Source organism: Vipera berus (assembly GCF_964194415.1).
Source record: "Vipera berus genome assembly, chromosome: 3".
NCBI lineage: Eukaryota > Metazoa > Chordata > Lepidosauria > Squamata > Viperidae > Vipera > Vipera berus.
In genome coordinates this window covers 8,111,799-8,124,422 of record NC_138204.1, presented here as the reverse complement: position 1 = coordinate 8,124,422, position 12,624 = coordinate 8,111,799, and the positions used below count along the sequence as shown (strand labels likewise).

General features: G+C 52.1%; 1 protein-coding gene across 1 annotated transcript in view; it reads left to right on the top strand.

Moving 5' to 3' along the window:
• Nucleotides 1-292: 292 nt before the first annotated feature.
• COL20A1 (collagen type XX alpha 1 chain) overlaps nt 293-12,624 on the top strand; it is a 532,145-nt gene continuing 519,813 nt past the window's right edge. The window contains exon 1 of the mRNA XM_081323724.1: nt 293-335. The gene's annotated coding sequence lies outside the window, so the exon portion shown is untranslated. The remainder of the gene's footprint in view (nt 336-12,624) is intronic.

Here is a 12,624-nt window from a genome sequence, read left to right as displayed (position 1 = left end):
TTTTATTATTATTATTATTATTATTATTATTATTATTATTATTATTATTATTATCATCATTATTATTATTATTATTATTATTATTATTATTATTATTATTATTATTATTATTATTATTATTATTCGCTTCTGCACTGTTTTTATAGGCAGTCCTCAACTGACAGCCACAGTTGAACCAAAAATTTATGCTGCTAAGGGAGAAATTTGTTAAGCGAGTTTTGTTCCATTTGACGACTTTTCTTTCCACAGTTGTTAAGTGAATCAATGCAGTTGTGAAATTAGTAACATGGTTGTTAAGTGACTCTGTCTTCCCCATTGACTTTGCTGGTCAGAAGGTTGCAAAAAGGGATCACGTGACCCCGAGGACCCAGAAGAGACCTTGGCTATCTCTAAAAACTCAGGAGCTTAGAACAGAAAGAGAACAGCGAATGAAAGCATTAGGGTCAGAATCCGCAATTCACATGAATGAGAAATGGATCTCTCAACCGTAGCCATTTTAGAAGGTGCCAACTTCAGTGTGTGGACATTGCTGACTGTGGAATTCTCGGAATTGAAGTCCAAATATCTTTAAATGGCTAAAGTTGAGAAATAGGGTAGGGTAGGGTAGGGTAAGAATAGAATAGAATAGAATAGAATAGAATAGAATAGAATAGAATAGAATAGAATAGAATAGAATAGAATAGAATAGAATAGAATAGAATAGAATAGAATAGAATAGAATAGAATAGAATAGAATAGAATAGAGTAGAGTAGAGTAGAGTAGAGTAGAGTAGAGTAGAGTAGAGTAGAAGTTGGAAGGGACCTTAGAGATCTTCTAGTCCAACCCCCTGCTCAGGCAGGAATAGAATAGATATACCTACCTATACCATTTCAGACAAATGGCTGTCCAGTCTCTTCTTAAAAACCTCTAGTGTTGGAGCATTCACAGCTTCTGGAGGCAGGTTGTTCCACTGGTTAATGGCTCTGATTGTCAGGAACTGTTCTAACTCTCAGGAAACTGTCAGGGTAAAGAAGATGATATATACCTATACCTATACCTCTCACTTAAGAGAAATTTTGGGCTCTATCCTGGTCATAAGTCAAAGAATACCTGTATCTCTATTTTTTTTTAAAAAAAGAAAGAAAGAAATGTATTGGAATCTGCGCAGGAGCCCTGCCAATGGAGGAGTAGCTGCCAGAGAGAAGTGGGGGGGGGGGACGACGACATTCTGTTGGCTCCACCAATTTTGGGGAAGGAGTTACTCCCGAGCTGTGAGCTGCCGGCTATTGTTGCATCTGTGGGGTGGGGGCGGGGGGGGGAGGAGGAGCAGCGGCTGGGGTGGGGAGCGTCGTCCCCTTCCTCCTCCCTCCCTCCCTCCCTCCCTGGCCCCCTCCCTCGTCCCCCTTGGTTGGATTTGCTGCTCAAAAGACCGTTAGGAGCGAGGCGAATGAATGCGCTGAATGGGGACGGCGTTTCAAAGCCCCCCCCCCCGGCTCTTTTCTTATGCCCGGCTAGGCCCAGATCGCTCAGCCTTGGGAACAGCCTAGCTCGCCTGGCCGCGAAGAGGGACGGACGGGAAGCTCTGGGAATTTCTCCCTTTCCCCCCCCCCACCTGCAAAAAAAGCGGGGAGGGTGTCAGGCCAGAGAAGGTGAGTATGGGGAGGGGGCTCGAAATGGACCTTTCCGTATTGCACTTTTGTGTGTGTGGGGAGGGGGTGTCCAATTACAGAGAGGTCGAGGGAGAAAGGAATAGGGGGGGGGAGTCCTCCAGCGACTGTAAATCATCGGCGGGGAGGGGGGGAAGAGATTCTTTCCCCCCCCCTCCCCATCGCTCCGAAAGGAAAGGGTGACTTCAATTTTTGTTTTATTGAGGGGAGGGGGGTGTCGGACCCGGAGTTCGAGGTTCCGAGGAAGAAAGCCGAGACGCCCCTAGATGGGGAGGGCAAGGGCTGAACCCAGAAGGCGGGGTGGGGTGGGGTGGGGAGGGAGGAGAGGGAAAGCGGGGGGGGGGGTGAAAAGCGGGCGCGTGAAAATGGATGCTGGGCTCCGTGCATGCGTGTTGAAAGCTGCGTTATTTAAGACTTAACAGAGCGCGCCGTTGGGGAACGTGTACTTATGCTTCTGGTGTGCACGCCGGGGTGTGTATGCGCTCAGATATGCACGCACCTGCCCGTGTAATTTGGCAGTTACTCGTCTAGGGAGAAGGGTTGGTCTAGAAAAAGACGGAAATGTTAATTTTTATCGGAATTGTGCTTCGGGAGGGTGATGGGTAAGACACACACACACACACACACACACACACACACGCTCCCCAGCCCACCGCCGAGGAATCTTAAGTTCCCCTCTCTTAGATCAGAGCGAGTGTCAGATTCAGAGGAGTTTGGGGCTGACAAAACGACAAGAATTCTGTTTTGTTTCCTTTTTTTGAAAAATAAAATACATGTTTTTCCTCCTCTCGACCCGGCTGGGAACGTGACCAGCTCTGGGCGGGATAGAAGGAGATGCGCGGGGCGCTAGGTTCTGCGCGGGTTTTTTTGTTTTGGCTTTGGTTTTTTTGCTAGCCGGCCGGATTTTTAATTTTTTTTGTGTTTTTTTTGTGTTTTTTGTTTTTTACTGGCGGGATCGCTGTTATGGTAGATTCCCCGCCACTCTGGATTGCTGGGAGGGGGTCTTGAGAAGCTAAAACGCGGCCCCCTCGGTGGGAAGGAAAGCTGGGTTCGTGCAGGCACAGTCTCTTTGTTTGAAGAACAGTTGGTGGCCCGATAGAGGATGTAGAAGGAAGGAAGGAAGGAAGGAAGGAAGGAAGGAAGGAAGGAAGGAAGGAAGGAAGGAAGGAAGGAAGGAAGGAAGGAAGGAAGGAAGGAAGGAAGGAAGGAAGGAAGGAAGGAAGGAAGGAAAAAATGTAAGGAAGAAAGGGAAGAAAAGGAAGAGGAAGGAAGGAAGGAGGAAGGAAGGGAAGGGAAGGAGGGAGGGAGGAAGAAAAAATGTAAGGAAAAAAGGGAAGAAAAGGAAGAGGAAGGAAGGAAGGAGAAAATGTAAAGAAAGGGAAGAAAAGGAAGAGGAAGGAAGGAACGAAGGAGGGAGGAAGGGAAGGAGGGAGGGAGGAAGGAGAAAATGTAAGGAAGAAAGGAAAGAAAAGGAAGTGTAAGGAAGGAAGGAGAAAGTGTAAGAAAGAAAGGGAACAGAAGGAAGGAAGGAAGGAAGGAAGGAAGGAAGGAAGGAAGGAAGGAAGGAAGGAAGGAAGGAAGGAAGGAAGGAGAAAATGTGAAGAGAGGGAAGAAAAGGAAGAGGAAGGAACGAAGGAGGAAGGAAGGGAAGGAGGGAGGGAGGAGAAAATGTAAGGAAGAAAGGGAAGAAGAGGAAGAGGAAAGAAAGAAGGAAGGAAAGAAGGGGAAGAGAAAAAAGGAAAAGGGAAAAACGAGTGGGAGACGGGGAGAAAGAGTGAGACAGACAAGGAACGAATCAGAGGAAGAAAAAGGAAAAAAAAGGAGAAAGCAAAAAAAAAAAGTAGGAACGGAGAGAGGAAAATCTTCACCCAAACTGCCCCTCTTCCTTGTAAAAAGAGAGCATCTAAACCACCCCGCGCCTGGGGCCGAGAGGGCGCAGCGGCTGGAGCTCAGCCCTCCTCTCCTCGACGCCAATGGAGGGAGCAGATGCTGCTTCGAACCGACCATAAAGCGGAGCCCCCAGCCTCTCAGGTGGGTCAGCATCCCTCCCCCTCCCCCTTCCCCCTGCCCAGCTTCCAGCCCCGGGGATGCTTGACTCTGTTCCCGGACGGCGCTGCTTTTCCAAGCCTTTCTCTTGATCCCGTCGCCGCGGAAGGGCCGCCCCCCACCCACCCCCGGGTCGCTCAGAGCCGGGGAAGGAAACGCACAAACGCGGGGAGGGGGGGGGAGAGAAGGGTTGTCTGGAGGACCTCACCTCCAAGACACAACCCCCCCCTCATCTACCCACCCACCCACCCACCACCACCGACCGAAGGCCTGGTTTTCCCACCCGCCCCGAGAGGCCCACAACCCGTTTCAAGCCGGACCCTCCGCCGCAGCTTCCCGCTCCCTCCAAGCGAGGCGGTCTCTAAAGGGAACGTGGGAACGAATTCTTCCGTGGAGTTTGTCCCTTCACCGGCTCTCGGGGTCGCTTCGTCCCGGTTAACGAGCTGCGCCCGTTATGCGGATGGCAGCGAAAGTCCCCAATTCGGAGATCCGCCCGAATCTAACAGCTCTGGCCACGATCCGCCGGGATCTAAGCCCGCTTTAAGGCCAACGGGTTTAGCACGTTGTTTGTGATTATGACTGCAATTTCTCCTAAATGTAGTCGGGAGAAGAAGCGTGCTTTTTACAACCACCGTCCCCTTTACAAGCTGCGGCTCGCCAGCTCTCTTGGGTGATCCGCTTCTTCGCGTCCTCGGCTTAGGAACGAACGGGCGGGGGGGGGAGGGGTGTAGCCCTCCCTCCCCCCCCACCCCCGCAGTCAATCCGGATCAAGCTAGGGAAAAAGCGGCCAGGCTGGCGAATCCGACCGAGGAAGGCAGACAAAGAAGCCGATGGGCCCTCCCCGCAGAAAAAGCCCCAAAACGGGACGTCCGCTTTGCTGGCCCGGAGAAGGTCTTTCCGAGGTGAAAAGGGATTGAAACGAGTTTAGCGTCGGGATTGAAAGGCGCCGCTGGAGGATTTAAGGGAGACTTGGAAAGATTTCGTTCTGCCATTGGATTTGGGAGTTCAACCAGAAGAGGCTTCGTTCTGGGCTTGAGAAGAAATTATCCAGATTATTATTATTATTATTAGTAGTAGTAGTAGTAGTAGTAGTAATAGTAGTAGTAGTAGTAGTAGTGTGTTATTATTCCTCCTCCTCCTCCTTCTTCATTATTATCATTATCATTATTATTAGTAGTAGTAGTAGTAGTAGTAGTAGTGTGTTATTATTCCTCCTCCTCCTCCTTCTTCATTATTATTATTATCATTATCATTATCATTATTATTATTATTATTATTAGTAGTAGTAGTAGTAGTAGTGTGTTATTATTCCTCCTCCTCCTCCTCCTTCTTCTTCATTATTATCATTATCATTATCATTATTATTTATAAAAAAAGGCAACCGCTGAGTCCCGCTCGGGCTGACTTTCCTTGCGTGTTCGGGGAGAGGGGAAAGACCCCCCTCCCCTCTTTTCCTTGGTCTCGGGGGCGCGTAAAAAAAAGGGGCGAGGGTCCTGCTGCCCAAAGAACCGGGCGAAGAAGGTTTTCGAAAAAGGCAACGGCGAAGAAGCGCAAACGGGGAATCCGCGCGTTTGGGGAAGGGCCGGGACGGCCGAACTACCATGGACAGCGCGAAGCCGTGAGCCGCTGGGTTGTTGTTGTTGCTGTGGGGTTTTTTTGGGGGGGCGGTTGTGTTTTTTTTTTTTGCGGCCGCTCCGTTGGGCCCCTGCCGGTCCGGACCCCCCTCCCCTCTCCCTCCCCGTAGCTCTTGGTGTGTGTGTGTGGGGGGGGGGGACCTGAGGGTCCTTGGTGCTTTTCTTGCAGACGTTTCGTTACCCAAACTAGGCAACGCCATCCGTGCTTGGTGATGCTTCTTCAGCCTTGAGTTGCAAATGTTCTTCTCTGTTGGAGGAGGAGGAGGAGCGCACAAGATCCAGGGTCCCGAAAGGACTTCCTCCCCCCCCCCACCCCGTCTCCACATCAAGATCTGCTTAAAACCGGAGGGAGGGGGGGTCGCCCCCGCCCCTCCCCCCCCCCAAGGAATTTGCTTGTCCTCCTTTTTCGGCTTCTCTCTCCTCCCGACCCTCCGCGGCGCCTTTCCCTCCTCGGCAGTTTTTGGGAATCCTATTTGCCAGGGAAAGGAGAGCGGCTCTTTCGAAAAGAGTTGCCCGAAGGATGGATGGACGGGATGGACCTCTTTCTTTCTTCCTTTCTTTCTTTCTTTCTTTCTTTCTTTCTTTCTTTCTTTCTTTCTTTCTTTCTTTCTTTCTTTCTTTCTTTCTTTCTTTCTTTCTTTCTTTCTTTCTTTCTTTCTTGAAACGCTGTCCACGTGTCCGGAGACTTCCCCCCCCCCCAAACTCTGCGCGGATTCTTAACGGAGTGATTTATTTTTATTTTTTCAAAGGAAAACGTTTGGGAAGGATGAAGAGGAGATTCAACCATTTCAACAAATCTATGCCGGTTTTTCGTTCGGGTTTTGTTTGGGACCTTGCTGCTTATTTACGCGCTTTGCGAGCGCGCTGGACAAACAAAATATGTTTTCCACCCTAGCTAGAAATGATGCTGAAACCGCCAAGCCTCTAGAAGTGAAATTTCTAGAGCTCCGAGTTAAACGGACCGAAAGATCAGCCCACGCCGCATTTTTCCCAGAACTAGATTGAACTCAAAGGGAACCCAAGGCCGTCGGGGCTCCCGGAATTTTTGCCTAAGTGGATTGTACAGGAAAAAAACATGGGTAGGATGTTTTAGGGACGTTTTATTGTGATTTTTTTTTAATTGGGATATTCCTATCCATTACTCCCAGCACACTGGGAATTCTCACCTTGTGGATGATGAAAGTTGTAGTCCAACATTGGTTGTCAGTGGAGAGTCTCAATCATCCAGGCCAAGGTTGTCCCAAAGGTGCTATTTCAAAAGGCAACTGGACTTTTCTTGTTTGTTTTTTTCCCCCTTGAAAAAATTTCGCTTCTCATCCAAGAAGCTCCAGAACTAAAGAAATGTCTTGGATTGTGAAGCGAAATGTTCTCAAGGGAGGAAAAAAACAAGAAAAGTCCAGTTGCCTTTCGGGAAAGCGCTTTTAGTCCAACATTGGAAGGAGGGAAGGAGGGAGGGAGGGAGGGAGAGAGAGAGAGAGAGAGAGATAGAGAGAGAGAGAGAGAGAGAGACAGCGAGCTGAGGAATGGTTTTTATTTTGCCCAGCGAGCTTGAAACCCAGCAGTGAGTAAGCGATTGTGTGGCGTGGGTGTGCCTAATAGTAGAATGAAAAGGAGAGAAACCAATTTTTTCAAGGCGTTGGGGAATAGATTCTTTCTTGGGCCTGGCAAATGGGTTCGTTTTTCTTGAGTTGACTTGTGAATCGGGACAGAAGGAAGGGAGGGAGGGAGGGAGGGAGGGAGAAGGAAAGTGGGAAGAAGGAATAAAGGAAATAAAATGGAGAACGGAAGGGAAAGAAAGAAAGAAGTAAGGAGGAGAAGAAAGGAAGAAGAAAAAAGGAAAGAAAATGGAGAAAGAGAGCGGGAGGGAGGGAGGGAGGGGAAGGAGGAAGGGAGGGAGGGAGGGAGGAGAAGGGGGAAAGTGGGAAGAAAGAAAAAAGGGAGAAAAAGGGAGGGAACGAAGGAAAGAGGAGGAGAAGGAATAGAGGAAATAAAATGGAGGAAGGGAGGGAAGGGGGGAGGAGGGAGTGTGGGGGAAGGAAGGAAGGAAGGAAGGAAGGAAGGAAGGAAGGAAGGAAGGAAGGAAGCTTGGAGGCTGGGAAAAAGAACCGTCTTCCTGGGTCATTCCTGCCCTCTTCCACCCGCCCCCCCCTCCCTCTCACAAAAACACACAATGGGGGTAGATGCCCTCTCCTTCCATTTCCCACCCACAGTTAGCACTGGGGAAGTTGGAGCGGCTTCTTAATGTTGTTTTTTTTAATCCTCGGAGTAAGCCTAAGCCTTGGCAACTAAGTTTTTTTTTTCCGCCACACCTCCCTCCTCCTCCTCCCCCCCTCCCCACTTTTCGTCTTTTGTTATTCTTCGGATCAGTCTTGGCAACTGGGCTCTTGCATCAGCTTTCTGACCTTTTTTTAAAAAAAAAAGATTTAAAAAAAATCGGAGTGAAGAAAAGGGCCCGGCCCGGTTTATTATTATCCTTTAGAGCTGCTTCGGTCGAGATTCGCCTCGCTAAAGGATTTTAAAAGGAAAAGGTTAAAAGAATATATTTTCTCCTTCTTCTCCCCGCTCTCTCTCTCTTCCCCCCCCGCCCCCCTCCCGCGCTTCTGATGACAAATCCGAAGAATAAATTAGTCCCATCTGCGGCTTCTTAAGGCGAAAGGAAGGGAGAGAAGACCGCCCCCCCCCCCCGCGAAAAAAAAAGCAAGCAAGAAAGAAACGGGCCTTTTCAATGCTTTTCCAAACGCGGACAGAAATTCCCCGGCGTTCGCACCCGATGCCGCCGGGAAGATTGAATCGGGGGGGGGGGAGGGGAGGCGGTGCGGTGCGGGGGGGGGAAGGGAGAGAAAAAAGCCCACCCCAGCAGAAGCTCGATCTGCAAAACATCGAAAAGAGCAGCCTTCCTTGTTTTTGTTTTGTTTGGGGGGTTTTTTTTTGGTCTGCAAGTGGATCTATTTTGTGGATCTGTTTTACAACACGCACACAGAAACACGCGCGCGCGCACACACACACACACACAGAGCGAGAGAGAGAGAGAGAGAGAGAGAGAGAGAGAAGATAAATCCAGGAGGAGGTTTCAGATTGGGGGGGGGAGTTTCGGAGAACGAAGGTCGTTGAAAAATTCGCACGGTTTCTTCTGCATCGCAAACCCACAGATTTCACGAGGGGGGGAGAGAGAGAGAGAGAGAGAGAGAGAGAGAGAGAGAGAGAGAGAGGACGACCGTTTTTCATTTATTTATTTATTTGTTTGTTTGTTTGTTTTAAAAGAGTAGATTCTTTTTCTCCCGCCGGAGAACAAAAGGTTCGCCGTCAAGTCTCCTCCTTGAACCGGAGTAACCCACTTCGAAGAAGTGAGGAGTCCAGGATCGTCGGAGGAGCCGCGTCTGAACGCAGAAGCGGGCAAGAGATGGAAGAAGAACTGGCGCTTAGGGTAACTTGCGACGCCGAAGGCCTGGCCGGTTATGGGAAGCGGGGATTGTCCGTCCATTTATCCGCCGGTCGGTCGATCCGTCCATCCATCCGTCGGTCGGTCCGTCCACCCACCCACCCACCCATCCATCCATGGGGGGGGGAGTGTGAGAATCGTTGGGGCCCCGCCGCGAGTCGGGTGGGATTCTGCGACCTGCGCCTCTCCCCATTGAAATCAACAGGGCTTGTTCTCCTGCGCCAAGCTCTGCCGAGGGGATGGATCCCATGGAAAGCAACGGGGTTGTGTCCGCCGCCCCCTCCCCCCCCCGGGATAAGAGGCCTGCAGGGTAGCGGAGGAGTTTTCCGGTTCAGGGATTTCAACAGGAGAAATGGGGAGGGGTCGCTAAACTGGGGGGGAGGAGGGTTTTTTCGCAGGATCTATGCGGATCTCTCTCTCTCCCCCTCCCCCCTTCCTCCTTTTCTGCCTTTCCTCCCCTCGATCAGGCGAGGTATCCTGGTCTGCCGTTACCTAGGTGTAGGACTCCTGAACGAACCTCAGAGATAACGCGGACGTGGTCCCTAGTGGGTGGGGGATCTCGCCCGGGTGGATACCGCCTTGGCAAGCTTTTGAGTGGGATCTGGTTGTAGTTTTGCGTACGTTTCTCCGGACGCCGCCAGCTCTGTTTGACCAAAGGCGCAAGTCTCTGCGAGGAAACGCGTTGGCGAGGAGGAAGGCGCTACGAGTTGCGCGAATGGGTGCGTGAACGTGAAGATCTGACTTGGTCGTGTGTATGAGCGAACAAGCGGGCCTCGGAGCCTCGCAGCGGTGTGAGTAACCTGCGATTGCGTTCTCACAAGCTGCTGGATCTGATGAGTGGAATTTTTTTTTGGGGGGGGGGGGGTTTCGCGCCGCAGATGGAATCCTAAAATAACTCAGCCCTCCGAGTTCACCTCTCGGATCTCAGGTGAAACACGGGAGTTTAGCACGCGAACGCCGAACGCAGCCGCCAGATTGCATATAATTTCATTTTGAGGTTTGTGCGAAGCGAACAGGGGAAACGAAACCCGGTGTTTCCCCGGCGCTTTTTCGGGTTTTGAGCCGGGAACCGGCCTTAGGAGGATCCCTTTTTCGTTCCTTGTCCTGGTGACTTCGCCTCGGGCCGGACTGCGAAGTCCCGGGATGAAATGACCCTTCGCGGACCGGGTTCGGGCGGGGGATGTGTGTGGAGAGGTTGCGGGTGTTTCGGAAGAAATGCGGAGCCGGGTTACGCAGCCCGCTCCTGCCTCCTCCTCTTCCCCTCCCCTCTCTCATTTTATGCCTTTTATTCTTCTTCTCCTCCTTCTTCCTCCATCCCTCCCGCGGTCCCTCTTTCCTTTTTCCAATCCTCCTCTTCTTACTCTCTTATCCCCTCCATCCCTTTCTCTCTCTCCTCTGACCCGGCCTTTCCGAACACCAAGGTTTCTTCCCGGCCTTCGCGGGATACCTGCGTTCCCCGTCAGCCTTTCCCTGCTCTGCCCCCAACCATTGGAGACCTCTGCCCCCTCCTCCCCAAATCGTACCTTCCTCCCAAGCCGAGTGACTTCCATCTCATCCCCTCCCACATCGCGACCCCCACCCCTCCTCGGGCGCGATTCCTCTCTTTCCCTCCCCACCCACATTGATGCCCCCCCGCCCGCTGCGCCCCCAACGCCAACCCCACCCTCCTCCTAACCCGCCACCTCCATCTCTGCCCCCCTCCCCAGCGACCCCCACGCGCCCTCCCCTACGCCTCCCTACCCAACCTGGTGGTACCCATCCCGTCTCTTCCTCCCTCCCCCCTGGCGACCCCGTCCCCGGCGTCTCTTCCGAACGTGGATGCTCCCCTCTCTCTCCACCACACACACACACACACACCGTTCCAAGAGCATCTTTAACAGCCGGAGGCGAACTTGGGCCCGGCCATGACGTCATGGCGTCCCGGTGTAATCTCTGGCGCTGTCCGCCCAGCCGGCAGATGCGCTTCGAAGTCGGGCGGGAGAGCGAGAGCAGAGGAAGCCGGAGAGCGGGGAGGGGGGGGAGGAGAGGGCGGGGGGGAGGAGAGGGCGGGTGGGGGGGCGAGCGCGAGGCAACCTTTCAGCTTGGATCAGCTGAACCCGTCGGCCGTGGGGTGGGGGGGAGGAGAGGTTGCCCCTCCCCCCGTTCGTCATCCTCCTTCTCCTCCTCCCGAGGGAGGTGGGGGAAAAATCAGCTGGGGGGGGCGACTAAGAGAGAGAGAGAGAGAGAGAGAGAGAGAGAGAGAGAGAGAAGAGAGATGGACAGAGAGAGCTTCAGAGCTAGGCCGCAGAGCTGGAGGAAAGAAGGGGGAGTCTGGAGGAGGAGTGAAGAAGAGAAGAAAGAAAGAAAGAAAGAAAGAAAGAAAGAAAGAAAGAAAGAAAGAAAGAAAGAAAGAAAGAAAGAAAGAAAGAAAGAAAGAAAGAAAGAAAGAAAGAAAGAAAGAAAGAAAGAAAGAAAGAAAGAAAGAGCTACTTTGGAGAGAAAGAGCAACAGGGGACCCCTTTTTTTCAAGGTCCCTCTTCGCGCACGTACTCTTCTTCTTCCTTCGCTGCACCTTCTCAGTTCTTCATTAAAATCGGACTTTAAAAGGAGGAGACGAAAGAGGGGGGGCTCGTAGGGGCAACCAACCCGCATCGGGTTTTTTTTTCCCTTCCCGTTAAATCAAAGCTCCTCGAAACGGATTTAAAAAGGGTGGAGGGGGAGACAAGGGGGACGCGGCCTTACACACACACACACACACACACACACACACATACATACACCGTATAGATGAGGGGGCATCCTGAAGCTCCCCCCCTCCCCCAGGTCTCCACCGGAAACTCTGCAGCGCTCGCAAGCTGTTTGAACCAGCGGGTTGCATGCGTGTGCGTGTGGACGGCTGGAAGCGCGGCGCCTGGTCCAGGAATGCGGGTCCCCTCCCCGCCCCCTCGTTCCGCAAAGTCCAGATGCGCGGATACTCCTTCCCCCCCCCTTTCCTGCCTACCTCTCGCGGCTAGTGGAGGGGAGGGGGGGCGGGTCGAGAAGACGGGGAGAATCTGGGGTACCGCTAGGAAACCTGCCGGCGGAGCTTTTACGGAACGGATTTCAGGGCGCAGCGTGAAAAGCGCTTTCTTTCTTTTTCTGCGTTCCGAGTCGCGGGATGAAGCGGGAGGTCGGGAGGCGCCGCTGCAGAAGGAGAGGCGCCTGTTCTGAGGAAGGGGACGAGGATGAGGAGGGCACGCTGGCTTCCCGAGGAGGCTTGGAATGGAGCTTGCATAGCTGGGGGGTTGCGCCTTTGTTTCTTCTCTGCACGGATCCGGAGAGACTGCGGGGTTTTGATTTCCAAGAGAGAGGAAATCGCGCTTGGAGCGAAAGGGACGGGGGCAGAATGAGGAAAGGGCTCGGAGCGGCGAGGTATGTGTGTGTGTGTGGGAGGGGGGTGTTTGTTCCACTGAGATAAAATGCCTTTTGGAACTAAGGCAGGGTAGTGGTTGATTATTATTTTTTTTGACTGATCACCAAGACCCGCTTTGTGATGCTGCCGCAGGATTTGACATGGAATTATTGTAGAGAATAACGGGTGTCTGTGTGTTCTCTGTGCGCGCGCGCACACATACATTTTTTTTGTGGCACATGCATGGAAGTCCTGTGTGTGTGTGTGTATGTATGTGCGCGCGAGGCTGTGCCTTTGTATCAGTATGTAATTTTGGGAGATTTCCTTCCTTCCGTCCTTCCTCTCTCTCCTCCCTTCCCCTCGTCCTCCTCCTCCCTTTCCTTCCTTCCTTCCTTCCTTCCTTCTTCTCTCTCCTCCCTCCCTCCCCCCACCTCCCTCCTTCCCTCTCATCCTCCTCTCCTTCCTTCCTTCCTACTTTATTTTCTTCC